Here is a 14,484-nt window from a genome sequence, read left to right as displayed (position 1 = left end):
GCGGGCAGCTAGCCCGGGGCGAGCGACGCAGCCCTGGGGCAGCGAGGAGAGGCAGGGGATCTCCGCAGGGAGCCCTCGGCATGCCTGCGAGGCTGCAAATGCTTCGCGTGCCTCCCCAGGCGCTCCTGACACTGTCACCATGTACCAGCGCCTCCGGGCCCCCGTGGGGGCTGCCCGAGCCACGGCTACTTTTAGTCTCTCTCCTCCCCACCTCTCCATCTCTGAGCTTCCGCTGGTAGCCAGGGCTACAGAAAGCTGGGCAGGAGAGATTAGCAGAAATGAGGAAAGAGGGGGATGTGAGCTGGCCGAGCACTCTTCCCCAGCCACCCCCTGCCCTCCCCCTGCATCCCAGCTGGCCAAAATCCCTCTCCCAGAAGATTCTGCCCAGAACAGGGGCCGGAGCTCCCAAGGAGGAAATTCTGAGTTAAATTCCTTCCTCCCGAGTCATTTGCAGAAGAGAACAGCGTGTGCTCCCAGCACAGGGATGACGTCTTGCTGGCCTCTTGACGCTCCTCGGCTGCCTGTCACCACGGGGCCAAGGCTCTCCCAGCGAGGCGGTGGGAGGGTTTGGCCGATGGAGGAGGACTGGAGGGCGTATTCGCAGTGCCTCTGCCCGGGGAAGGGCTGGCAGGGGGTGCATTGCCGGCAGCGCCGGGCAAAAAGCCCTCACCAGAAAAGCCCTGCATCCCCTGGAGGGAAGAGGGTGCAGAAGGTCACCGGAGAGCTGCAAGGATCCCCTCCATCCCCCAAGGGAAAAGGAGTAACAGAGTTAGGCTGCAGATTATACGTGAGCCCAGCATAAGGCAGTTATTAGTGAGGGCTCAATAACCAAACCCAGGATTAAGCAGAAGGAGCAAAGCCTCATCCGGTGCAGGCGGCCGCAGCTGCGCGGAGGCTGTGAGCCCCATACTAATTCATCCTCAGTTCCTCAGCAGGAAACAGTTAAAGCAGCCCAAGGAAGCTGTTCATTTTGTATTTACATTGAGCTGCTTAAAAAGTAAACACGGCATAAGGCCAGGCCCACCGGCAGCTGTCACTGACCTCAAAATCAAAGATGTTGTGGGCTGATCCAAAGTAGGGCAGGCTCGCAAGCAGAGCGGCCACAGCAGCCGTGCTGGAGATGGGAGGAACGTGAGCTGCGGCTGGCACGGAGCAAAGGCTGCTGCCCCGCTTCCTAGGCCAAATCTATCAGCAGGGTCACACAGGTGATGAAGTTATCTGAAAAAAAAAAAAAGTCCTGATGATTTTCTCTCATCTCGGAGATGAGGCAAAGGCTGCCCTGATCTGGGCAATCTGCGTAGGGATTATTAAACCAAACTGGGCCAAGGTTAATGAAAAAGCCTGCAAAATCCTCCCGGCCACAGCGTTTTGGTTTCCTCATCACAGGTGGCTTGGCGGCGTGCTGGCGGGGAGGCACGAGGCCGGCGGCGTGCACACACGCCGTGAGCCACAGCGAGCCGACCGGGGCTTGCGCTGGGCTTCCCGTCCTTGCAAAGGCGACAAGCGGCTCACTGCACGCTTGCTTGCGAAGGCTGCAGAGCACCTCTGCTGACAGCTGGCAGGGATTATCGTCATCTGTTGCCACCGTCGCCCTGCGGGGCCACGCTTTGTCCTGCTCGGCAAGGGCTGTAGCCCCCTCGGAGCAGCTCCAGCCCTGCTTGCCCCATTCGGGGCTTTCAGGGCAGAGCTCGTGCCACCCTGCTGCAGCCGGTGCCACACGGGAGAGCCGCAGCCGACCGGCATCGCAGGCAGAGCGGGACTGTGCCCGTGTGATGTGCAGGTACCCATCCAGGAGAGTTTTCCTCACCTGCCCGCAAAGCCCCAAATCCCACATCTCTCCTTGGGCGGCTTCAAGGCAGCCTGGCTGCTGCAGGCTGTCCCAGGGAAGATGGGAAAGGTGCTCAGGCTCTTTGCCCCCTTTCTTTTAGGAGAACAGAGAAGTTCTTCAAAGTGTGGGCTTGTGGTTCTTTCATTTTCCTGCCTTTCTTGTCACTGATGGCTATGGAAATGGAGAACTGGGGGCATCACAGCACGAGCTCACACATCCTTGCCCTGATGGGCTCCTTATCTCTGGAGCAGTTTCCAGCATCTCAGTCCTGATTTTAAAACCATTATGTCTCTGGCCATCAATGCAAAGAAAAACTAGAAACCACAGCATGGCAGTAATCAGGGCAATTAGGTCTTCTGCTTCCACCGGCTTGAGGCTGCCTAGATCCTGCTGCCTAAATCTGCTGAAAAACCCAGCCTCTCCGGTCCCAGCCGCTTCCCTGGGGCTCTCACTGGGGTGCTTCCCTTCCCGTGCCAGCTCCTTAATAAATACTGGTTATTCCCGTCACATTTCCCTCGCCCCAGCCAGTGACGCCAGCCCTGCTGGCAAGCGATCAATTCCCTATTCACCGAATCACGCAAATTCATCAAAAATCACCCCGGATCCATGGAGACGGGCTCCTCAAAGTGTTGGAGGAGGCTGAGGGCAGAGCTGCAGCGGTGGCCCATGGCCTGGAGATGCAGCACCATGCAAAGGGCTTGGCACCAGCCATCCCTCCTCATCCTGCATGGCAGGGCCACGAGGAGCCGCTGCAAATGAGGGAAGCAGAGCCCATACCCCATCTTTTGTCTCTTCAACAGCCACCCTTCAATGAGGCACAATTATCTGTTTACTTAAGAGCAAGGGTGATTAACCACCCAAATGGTTACCGAGGAATGCGAGAGTCACAATAGTCCCTGTTACAGAGCAGATCCACTAAATGGAGATCATTGTTCTTCCTGGCCTTAAAAGCCTGGCAATGCACCCCGGCACCTTCACCCACTGCAGACTGGCACCAGAACCACTCAGGGAACTGGTATCCCTCAAGGGCAGCACTGCAAAGCTGAGGACTGAGGGTGCCGGACCTGCCCGCAGCCCCTGGCCCGCCTGGAGCGGGGCAAAGCCGCCAGCTTGCAAACGTTTCTGTGTGACGTAGGAATCAGTGCACAAGGTTTCCCAGCCCACCAGATCACTGTGCTAATTTGAATGCTGTAAATATTTGACTTTCATTTGCAATTTAACCTCGCCTGCCTTCAGCTGAGAGTAATTTCCAAGTAAATGGCTGACTTCACTGCACCTCGGGGGATGTGAGCCACATCACCAGCCCCTAACCCCAAATTCTGCACAGACCGCTACCCCAGCAGGGTATTTTATATATATATATATAATATTATATATATATTATCATATATACCCTATGCCTGGGCACTGCAGGGCTTGCGGTCGGGGTCAGCTCAATCCCCACCGGGATTTCCAACATCCATAACTTCCCAGGGGTGGATTTCAGTGGAGGAGGAAGAGGAGGCTGAAGGTCCCCATCAGCCCTGCTGACTCTGACTGTCATCCCAGCAGGGCTGCGGGCTCTGACGGCACCTTCGTCCCGCTCCCCACCTCGCAGCCACACTGGGGATATTTGTGTCACCGAGCCACGCTTGTGGGACACCGGTTGTGTCATTGAGCTGCATTTCGGGAGGGACCCATTTGGCGGACGCAGCAGCCACCTGTGTTTACGCGCTCCCGTCTCGTGCTGGCACACACACGATTACAGCTTTCGGTTTCAGCCTCCCATCTATTTATATCAAACGCCTTTGAGCGATGTGCCACCCCCTCCCGGGATCATTGCTGTGCCCGGCCAGCCTGCCTGGCACCTCCGCATCAGAGGTGGCTGCAGGGTGACTCGATCACAGCCCGAGAGCACCTACGCAGGGGATAAAGCTCCTGTGATGGTCTCCCTGCCATCCCTGGCACACTTACAGGGCTCCGAAGCCACGCTCAGGAAATATGTTGGATCCCGCTGAGATGCGACCGAAGCGCGGGATGCCAAGTGGCTGCATCGTCCCCGTCCCCAGGGACAGGGACCTGCCACGCTGCCCAGCCGCTCACGGCTCCCGCGGAGCAAGGTCACAGCCTGGATGGCGCTGCTCCGCAGCCCCAGGAGAGCGGGAGCCAGTCAGCGGGGCCCCGGCACAGGGCAGCGGGATTTTGGAGTCAGCGCTTGGAGGACAGAAGAGATGCGGGTGAGCAGCAGAAAGGGATGCTGCAATAACATTCAGTCAGAGGCACCCACAGAACTATTGGCATCAAAAATAAAAGGAGGAGGTAGCCCCAGACAAGTCCACCCGCCCGCTCCCATTCCCACAGCCATAACAAAGCGTTACGCATCGCTGCCAGGAGGCTATCTGCTCACGTCACACCTGGGCGAGAAACAGGAATAGCTGGGCACATGTAACTGGGAGCAAACCGTATTTATAGCCCCATATAATAAGCTACATCTGAGAGAAGATGAAAGGGAAGAAGATGAGTCAACAGGGTAAACGGGGCTGAACTTTCCCGCTAGCAGGGCAGCTGGTTCACGTAAAGAGAGACATTGCCGGGAGAGCTCTCCCCAGCAGCATCACTCCTCCAGTGGATAAAGGCTGACAGCCATGTCCTGCCCAGGACACATCCAGCTCTCACGGAGGCAGCCCTGGGTGCATCCCTGGGGACAGAGGCCAGGGCTGGCAGCCAGGCAGGGGCTGGGCAGACCCAGCTACTGAATTATGGCCCTTTAGCTTCATCCTGATCATCAGCTCCGGGCTTTCTCTGTCCTGGCAGTGGGGAGAGGCTGGGGTCCTCAGCACCCCCTCGCTGGCACTGTCCCAGCTGCCTTGTGCGCTCCGTGCCATCAGCAATGGTCCCGTGGGGATTCTCCGTGTCCCCCCCCATCCAGCAAGGGCTCACACCGGGAGAGGGGACGTCTCTGCCCCAAACGCAGCATAACCAAGCTTAGCTCCAGCGAAAAACAACCCAGAGGTCATCCCGTGAACCAGCCCACGTGCTCCAGTGGAGGGAGGTTTAACCATTGGCGAGGGTCCCCGCGGTCACAGCCCCGGGGGCCACCGGGTCCCCTCCCTGGCTCAGCGGGCAGGCAGCCCCTGCCCAGCCCAGTGGCTCAGGCAGCCAGCGGCTCACTCAGGGCTATTTTTAGCCTCCTCGCTCAGCCTTTCATTTTAAAGCCACCCACGGGAAACATTTCCATTTTATCATGAAAACAACTCTGCTGCAAAAATAAATTATAAGGACATCAAAGCGCTAAAATAAAGGGGGAAAAGAAAGGCCTCCTTACGCCGGGGAGCAGGGAGAGCAGAGGGGCGGCCCCGCTTCCTCCCAGCGGGTCGGATGCAAAGCGGCCTCCTAAAGCTCTTTCAGAACAAAATAACAATGCAGCAAACGAGAAAAGCAAACTAAAATAGAAGAGGAGAGCCGCAGCGGTGAGCGGCCGCGCCAACAGCAATGCAGTGAGTCCTCACAGGGCAGCTGGCTCTCCTCCATCCGGGCTGCGGTGGGCCTTCCCCAGCCACCTCTCCCGGGATTTCATTGGGATGCATCCCAGGGAAAGTCTGGCTGGATGTCACCCGTCCTCCGTGTGTGGGCTCTGGGTCCCAACATCTAATGAGGCTGTGGGACCCGCCCCTGGTCCTCAGAGCCCCCCAGCATCAGCCCTTGGCTCCCTCCACCTTTCCAGCTCATGCCTAAGCTGCTCTTGTTAACCTGATCCATCCCAGTACCTTTGCTAACCCATGGCATCAGGAGCGCCATGTTTCTGCACTGTAAAAATAGCCGTGGGCTTGCTGGGAACAGGGATGGGCCACGGCCAGCACTGCCATCCCGCTGCTGTGCCAGCCGGCAGCACGCGCTCCCTCCCTCACCCGGCAAAACCGGCAGCACCCTGAGTTGGGGGATCCTGGGGAATGTCCTGGAGACCATCCGTGCTCCTTCCCCATCCCCGAGACCTGAGGAGAAGCTTCTGCACCACAAACAGCCTTGCCGCCACAGGCCCATGCCGAGCGCAGGGGTCAGGGCAGGCAGCAGGGATGCCCTCGCTGCCCGAGCGACGGCGGTGGGGGGCACAGCCTTTAAACGGGGGCAGGCAGGGCAGGGGACAAGCCAAGAGCCTGACCTCCGTTTGACACCGCAGCGGGTGAAACCCAAACCTCGACCGACAGTGTCTATCACCTAATTAATAGATTATAATATGCCCGAGGATATGAACCTTTCCCAGCCCAGCAGCGAGGGCTCTTGCAGCGGGGAGGAGGGAACTGCCCGTGCCCCCGCTCCAGCATTCGCTTGTGCACGCAGCCCAGTGGGGCAGGAGCAGTTTCTGGGTTTGACTGTGCCGGTTTCAGGGATTCAAAGCCTTCAGCCCTCTGCAGAAACCGCATGGGGAGAAGTCCAGAGAGGAGCAAGGCACAGGGCAGCCCTTCTCCCCTGCCTGGGCTCCCACGGCAGCCGCCACCACCCTCACAGTGCCCGGGGCACAGCGGCGGGGACAGGCAAAATTGGCCGTCATCTGCCAGCGTGCTGGGGAGAAGCCACAGAGAGGTCACCCCCCGGGCTGCTGACGCACGGAACAAAACCCAAAGCCTCTTCCCTCCGGCTGGGCACGCTCACGGCTCCTCCCGGCGTGGGGTCCTGCGTGCTGGGAGCTGAGCAGGTTGCAGGGACCATTTAATTGCGGTTGGCGAGGCGTCCCCCTGTGCTGACGCCACGGGAGGCAGCGGTGTCCCGCACGGGGCGGGGGGTGACCCCAAAGACTGCGCCATCACCTCCCCGCTGCGCAGCTCAGCAGGGACGGAGCTGTGCTCGCTTCCCCTGGGGACTGACTCGCGTCGAACACTTGATGATTTTCCAGGAAAAAGCCCTGCACTGATGCTCCCCCCCACAGCCATCCGATGCTGGAGCACGCCGATGGTTTTTCTGAGAGACTCACCAGCCCCAGGGTGCTGCCATCCCAGCAGGGCTGAGCCATGCCACCCCGGCAGCAGCTCTGGGTTACGCCAGCTCCCACTCCGGCAGCCGCCCCAGAGCATCCCCACGGGATGCACCGCTGTCCCTGGGGCCTGCCGGGCAGCCCTGGTCCTGGGCGTGCTCCCTCACACCCCGCATCCAGGGGGTTTCCTCTCGGGGTCTGTAGGAGCAATTGTCACCTCAACCACTGCCATCAGCTCTTTGCCAGCCACGGAGCCACGTTAGCCACTAACAACCCTGGGTATGGCCGGCTGCAGTAACCACCACGGGCGAGAGCGGCAGCGTGTCCCCGGGACGCCCACAGCTTTGCCACCCCCCCGGGGCGTCTGCGCCCTCTCTGCCAGCTGGCACCGGCGTGCGACAGGGCTTGCCAAGGACATGCCCGGGGCAGGTGGCCACGCTGCTCAGGCTGCCACAGGGCTCAGGCTGCCTGCCACGGGAGGGGCTGCGCCACAATCCGGTCCCCTGCCGCATCCTGGCGGCTCTTGGGTGCTGCGCATCCCACCACAGGTCCCCCTGCTTGCTGGGAGCAGTTATGCCACGACCCAGCTTTCAAGAGGCTCTCCAAGAGCATAGCCAGCATCCCCCCCCCCCCTTTTTTTTTTTTTTTTTTTTTTTAAGTGTTGCCAACTTACCTGGATGGGAAGGGAGTGCTGAATTACCCTGGCTCCCTCCCTGCGCCAGGGCTGGCACCCCATAAACTCCCTGCTCCTGTTAGCAATTAACTGCACTTGGTGGAAGGTCTCTCCTCAGTCCAATTTTTCAATTAAAGAAGTACCCTTGGGGGGGAAAAACCCATGTGTCATATCATTAACAATGACATCAGCCTACATTCGCCCCAGGTGAGAAAGTTGGGGTGGCCCAGGCAGCCGTCAGAGTGGTGTGTGCGGTTCAGCTTTGCAAAACGTCTTGGTCCATGGCGAGATGGGTGAGGCGATGCTGCGGCTCAGCTGGCACGCCTGCACGGCTCTCCCGGAGCCCTCCCCTTCAGGATCACGCCAAAGAGAAACTGCCTTTGGTTTAGGCTCCTCGCACTAAACACGCTTGCTACGCAGTTATTTTAAGAAGCTGGCACGGACAGACGCGGTCGGGCTTTCTTTGGAGCACTGACCTGTGCCAGCCCCGTCATTAGCAGAGGTGCAGATTTCGGGGGTGTGGGTGGCTTTGTTTGCTTTGGATTTTGCACATGCACTTGTTTCCCTTGGTATTCGCTCCTACAGCTCCAGCTGGGCACGTTACCCTTGGGCCCAGCTCAGCCAGCAACCCCTGCAGTCCTGACCTCCCTGGCGCCGCATTCCCCTTTGCTCCAATTTCAGATAATTTCAGGCTTTGCTGGCTAAAAATACTGCCAAGCAATTAATCCCTTTCTGTAAGATGGGACTTTCCCCCCTCCGTGGAGGGCAGGTGGAGAGGTGAAGCCAAACCGTGCCAAGTTACAAAACCCAAGTGGGTGAGGAGGCGAGAAGGCGGCCGGCAAGGCAGCGCGTTTCTGCTTGAAAAAGCAGGGCTGAAGGTCGTCCCTTCCCAGGGACAGGCGTCCCCCGTTGCTCAGAACCCCAGCAGAGCCCTTCCACCAGCTGAACCCCCATCCCTGCACAGCCGAGGCTCAGCTCCACCATTAATTTGGAAAACTTGGGAGGAAAACGATGCTCAGTGCTGCTGCCATCGGGTTTCCCTGGCCCCTAGCACCGGGTGCCTCGGTGCCCCACCATCTCAGGTTATTTAGTCCCGCTGACAGCCCGTGCCGCGGGCAGGACCATGCCCGCGTTCCAGGAGGCTGCGGATGAGAGCAGGGTGCTGTTATTAAGTGCCTGACCCTATGGGCAACTTTTTAATTGCCTTTGGCTCCAGGAAAGCTGCAGTGGGGCCAGAGCTGAGCAGGGCCAAGCCCAGCGCCCTCCCTAACGGAGAATATTCCTGCGGCTGCATGGCAGCAGCCCCAGCAAACCTTCTGGCTGGTCATCCATCCCCATCCTGCCCCAGCAGAAACTATGGGTGTCAAATCCCCTCTGATGCACCCTGGAGGGCTTCCTTCGGTGTTCTGCAGTGTTGGGGAGTCCCTTGTCATGGGGCTGACACTGGGGGTGCTTCCCAGGTCCCCCCTGGAGCATATGGAAACCCGCTGGAACAGGTTGTCTTTGCCGCTGGGACAGCCTGTGCTGTTCCCACGGCAGGTACGGATTTCGTACGCACGCACCCACTCCTCCCTGCTGCCCAAACAAACACATCGCCGCGCTCACAGAAGCGGCTGGTTTTCTTATCCGGCTCCCTGCAGTCACACCTCCGCACACAGCGGGTGCTAACAACGCGGTGACGCACCGGAGGCCTTTCGATAGCCGCGCGGTGATGCTCGGCATCAATCAGAGGCGGCGATTGTTGCCACCTCGCCCAGCAGCACCGGGAGCTGGAGCCACCTCTGCTTCAGCTCGGCCGCCTGCTCTGCATCACACCGCAGCGTTTCCCAGCTCGGGGCTTCCCCCGGCTGCCCGGGGCACGCAGAGGAGCTGCAGCAGAAACACACTCTGCAGCAACAGCGCCTGCACCCCCTCCCGCGGCACGTCCGCCGCCAGGCTGGGGGTGCCACCACCTCGCACCCTCCCGCAGCCTTCGCAAGGGGGTTCCCAGGGCACGCCGACCTCCGAGTCACCGCTGCCAAGGGTGCCAACGCGTGTTTCCAGTGCCAGCGTCCATGCTGGGGACACCAACAGCCATCGGGGGGGGTCTCATGAGAGGCAGGGTGACAGGAGGTGACACTCACCCCCTGCAATCCTGGCCATGCACATTAGCTCCTGGGGGTTTGGGTGTCTCATGCAATGGCCCCTTTGGGTCCCCAGCCTGAGCCTCGGGTGGAGCAGGCACTCATGCACACCCCACGCCATGTATATATAAAAAAAGAGATAATATATATATAATAAATAAAATATATCTATATTAAAACAAACAAACCAACTTGTTTACAAACACAAGCAGACGCCCCAATGCAAGCACCCCAGCCCTGCCCTGCCCGCCCGGGGCCGCAGGCTGGCCTCAGCTGCCGGCACGGGGCTCAGCACGGGTGACACGATGGTTTATTGCTCAATGCCGGAGCGCAGCGGGTGTGCCTCCCTCCCGCTGCCCTGGACTTCACCCCACCTTCCCTGCCCTTCCCCAGCTCCTCCAGATTGAGCTGACCGGCCTCCATGGCTCTATTTTAGCATGAGAGACCAGTTGTTTCCCTGTCACAGGTTCATGTTTTTATTTAACTCCCTTTCAGCTTCCCAGATTAGCATGGACAGGCTCCTGCTCTGTTTGCCTTGGAAGAAGATGTGTTGCCACAAATTATTTTTGATTCAAGTAAACAAAGCCTCTACCTCTCTTTTTTCCCTGCTCCTCTTTGATGTCGGTGGCTAATTTCAGTGCTCGGAGAAGCGAATGCCAGGGCGCTGGCCAGAGCCCAGCACGGGGGACGCCGTGGGCTCCGCGCCCTGCCCAGGCACCGCTGCAAAGCCAGCGCAGCTCCAGCCCCGCCGCAAAGGGCTGCCTGTACCCCAGAGCCCCAAAACAGTCCCAGGCTGGGGGTTCACCCCGACAGCAGCACCTAGAGCACCAGTTTCCAAACCCGCTAGCAGGCTGCACGGAGCGGCGGCTGGTGTGGTGCCAGGCTGCCCCGAGTCCCTCCTGCCCGCTGCCGCCTGTGCCTGCCGATGCCAGGACAAGGACCAGGCTCCCCGCCGGCATGCTGCAGATCTCTGCATCGTTTCCCCCAGCCAGCGTGCCACCGCGAGGGTTTCCCAGTCCGGAGCAGCTGGGGAGAGCCGCAGGCGGGCGGGCAGCTGCCCCACCAGCGGGCATCCCCCAGCCAAGCCAGAGGAAACCGCACTGGGAGCGGTGTGAAATGTGCTGGCTTGACATCGCTCCCCAGGGACGGGTGGCCATGCTGTGAGGGAACAGCGGCCCATTCCCAGCACATACGCGCGGTTGCGAAAGCTGGGATTTGTCCCAGTTTGGCTGTTCCCAGTGGCTGAGCCAAGGGATTAACTGGTGCAGTAATTCCTCCTTAACCTGCGAGGAGCAGAGCAGGTCCCCATTCCCACTTCCCAGCTGGTTGCTCACCCCTCTTCGCTGGCCCACCCGGCCCCACCACTCTCCCCTCGGAGGAAGGGTTTCTTTTGCTGCTTCCATCCCAAATCCTCCTCCGCGTTGGCAGCCGGGAGGAGGCACGCCGCCCTGGGGGGGGGCCGGCACAGGGGAGCAGGCAAACCTGGGGTGCAAGTATTAAATCAGGGGGCACTGGCAGCCTGCCCTTGGCCATTGCGGGGCACCGCAGGGGCTGCAGCAAGCCGTGGGTGGCGTGGCATGGCATGGCATGCCATGCCATGCCAGCACGGGGTGGGACCACGGGCAGGATGAGACCGGGTAGACCTCAGAGCAGGGTCCTGCAGTCCTAACAGTGCTGGGGGATTTTCAGGTGACGAGTTGTGCAAGGACCCATGTCAGCAAGGGCGCATCGTGGCAGTGTTTATTCAATGTTCATCCCAGACTATTTTGGGGACCAGTTTTGCAACGGGACAGAACCGCCTTGCCCATCGGCATACGGTTACCTTGGGGGCACAGCCCTTCCCAGCACGGCCAGCGCCTCGGCCCCGCGGCGGGGGCAAAGCAGCAACTTTGCAGCCTGGTGCAGAGGCCCCCCTGCAGCAGAGCCAGCCCCCCTCGGGGGACGGTGACCCACCGAGCCCCCACCCCTTGCAACTCGCCCTCGCAGCCTCCGCAGACAGCCCTTCTCCCGGCACTGATCCACCCAGACACACACGTGGCTATTCATAGCTGGGGCTGCTGTTGGTTTGGATCAAGTGGAAGATAACAAGGTTATTTTTAGATTTATCTCTCAGCCCGTGAAGGGAAATAGGCTTTGCTGGCTCAGGCAGGCTCTGCCCAACCCGTCCGGGCACATCTGGGTGCTGGGACGAGTGACTCCCGCGGTGGGGCGGAGGAGGGATGCACCTCGGATGCACCGAGGGCACAGCAGACGCAGCAGGACAAGCCCCGATGCGCTGGTCCCCATCATGCCACCCTGCCAGCCCGCTGGGTCTGCCCCTGCCACCTCTGCTGGGGGAGCAGTGCCACAGGGAGCCCACGGCTCCAGATGCGTGGGTCTCAAAAAAAACCGGAGCCCACCCTGGCTGTGATCCCTGAGCCTCTCCGTCCCTCCCAGCAGGGTGGGCATCCATGGGGGCCCTGTCCCTCCCGGCACGGCCGTGCCCTCACCAGGACGTGGCACGCGTCCTTCTGCGGGAAGGAGGTTTCAAACCAAGAGCTTGGCAACATCAGACTGCCAAAATGTTTGCTTTAATTAGAAAGTCCCGAGCACTTGTGTTTGCTGTGCCGAACAGCATCTAAAAATATCAAAAAACACTAACTTGCTCCGTAATGAGACATTTAGCAGAGGGAGCCACCACAGAAACCAGACCAATGGCGCCGGGAGGCTTTTCCCATCGGGAAAGCTCACGGAGCTACCATGCACTCCTCTAAAATGCTCCAACGAAACCACGGCTTTGGAGGGAGGGGAGACAGCTTCCTCACGGCTGCCTTTCCCCTTCAGTTCAGCTCCCTGGGTGAACCCCAGGACCGCGGGGGTCCCAGCAGGACGGGGTCTGGGAGAGGTGTGAGGATGCCCCAGGTGGGACCAGGTGTGCCCGGACTCATCCCACAGGGGCCCAGCGCCTGTGATGCCATAATATCTTATATTTTCTTTTAGATTTTATATTTCCTTTCTGATGATGCAGAGATGATGACGTGACTGGGTTTGGCCACATCTAAAACGATTTCAGCAACAGCCGCCCCAGGCATGTGACGTGTCCTGCACGGTGCCAGCCCCACAGCCGAGATGGGATAAAGCAGCGAGCCCTTGCAAATAAAGTTTAAAAAGGGAATTTTAACACTAAGCGGTGCCAGTCAGCTCAGCCTATGACAGCCAGATTGCTTCATGAGCGCTTGAAAAGACTTTAGTGGCCAAAATTTGGCTGCGCTGAAGACGGCACTGGCAGGGCTGCAGCGGGGTGGGGGCCAGCGCCAGCTCTTGGGTGCCCTGGGCTCCGGCATGCCTGCAGCCAGGGGTGGGCCAGCACAGGACCCGTAATTACCTTGGGCAGATTACTGAAGGGCATGGGGATCGTTAAGGACGGGAGGTGGCGCGGAGCCTGGAAATGGGGAACCAGCTCCCACTGGCAACAAATTGCGGGGGGAACCACTCCGGCCGTGGTAATGGTCCTGGAGAGTGACCCCCACCCCCGATGATTAAATCTTAGACAAACCGCTCCCGATTTCCCCAAAGGAGCTAGGAAAACCTCATTGCTCCTGGTGCCTGGGAGGGGAACAGGGAGGCCCTGCTCCCACCAACCTTTGTTCCTCCAGGCATTAGGGGCTGGGACACTGGCCCCGGCCCATCGGCCGTGGCCCCAGCATGGGGAGAGGTGCAAGTATGATGGGAGCGAGCTTTGGCCATGGCCACACTGTGGAGGAACGCCAGTGTCACATCCCATCCCTGCCAGTGTCACATCCCGTCCCTGCTCACTAGGACACGAGGGCACATCCCAGGAGAGCTCCCGGTTGTGGTTCAGCTTCTGATTTACAGCAGCTCTTATCAAGAAAGCTTTCTGTACTCTTTATAATGGGGAAAAAGCAGCTGGGACCATACAAAGGTTTCTGCCACTCTTCCAGTCCCTCCCAGTACCACCGACAAGAGGCTGGTGCTTCCCAGTGCCACCTGCATCCTCACGCTCATCTCCCTAAGGGCTTGCCCTCCCCAGAGCAGGGTGATGCTCCCGTCCCAGGGGCTGGCCAATGCCACTGTGGTGGCTTTGCCCCCTTTCCCAGGGATCCCTCGGTTTCTTGGAGCAACGTGAATGACTCCGCCTGACCCCACCAGCACAGCCAACAACCTTCCATACCGTAAGAGCGACCCACAATACTGGTGCTGACACACGTGGTTTTAAATGCGTGCTCCTGCCTGCGCAGCTCAGCACGGGCAGGAGCGTGCTGCCTGGGCATGCTGCCTGCCAGCCCTCGGTGGCCTTTCACATGCCAGCCTCCCTCAGTCAGCAGGGTGAGATGTCGGCCTCCCGCCGCCCGTGCCTGGCATGGGATCGCACCCGGGAAAGCTGGAGCCGACCCCGAGCTGCTCTTTTGGCAGGCACCTCGCTCACCCAATTAAAGGCAAACCCACTGAGAGCAGCGTCCCCGGGGCTGCGGTGAAGTCAAGCGACAAGCGTTCAGTTTCTAGCGTGGCCAGCGCGAGGGCATGGTCACCTAGCTCCTGGGGGCCGTGGGGATGAGCTGAAATAACAGCCCGAAAAAGCAGAGGGATTTTTTGCAAGCAGCTGCTCTCTGCCTCATCTGACCCACTGCCTCCCACCCCAACCCTGGACACCTTTCATGAGCTGACTGCCTTTCGCTGGTGGACCTTGGCATGGTGAGGCGCCTGGAGGCGGTGGGAGAAGAGCAACCCTTCCCCACGGCACCCACCCAAAAGCGAGAGGCCGAGGAGAGCGCCCGCCCCGTAGCGCAGACCCTGCTGCCAGCCGTGCGCAGGCTGCTCTCGGCAGCTGGCATCTCTGCCACCAGCTCTGAGTGCCCAGCACACGGAGATGGGGAGAGGGCTGCCCTGTGCCCTGCTGCCGACAGCACCCCGC

Source organism: Platalea leucorodia (assembly GCF_965183815.1).
Source record: "Platalea leucorodia genome assembly, chromosome: 9".
NCBI lineage: Eukaryota > Metazoa > Chordata > Aves > Pelecaniformes > Threskiornithidae > Platalea > Platalea leucorodia.
Note: the sequence above shows the minus strand (reverse complement) of the source record.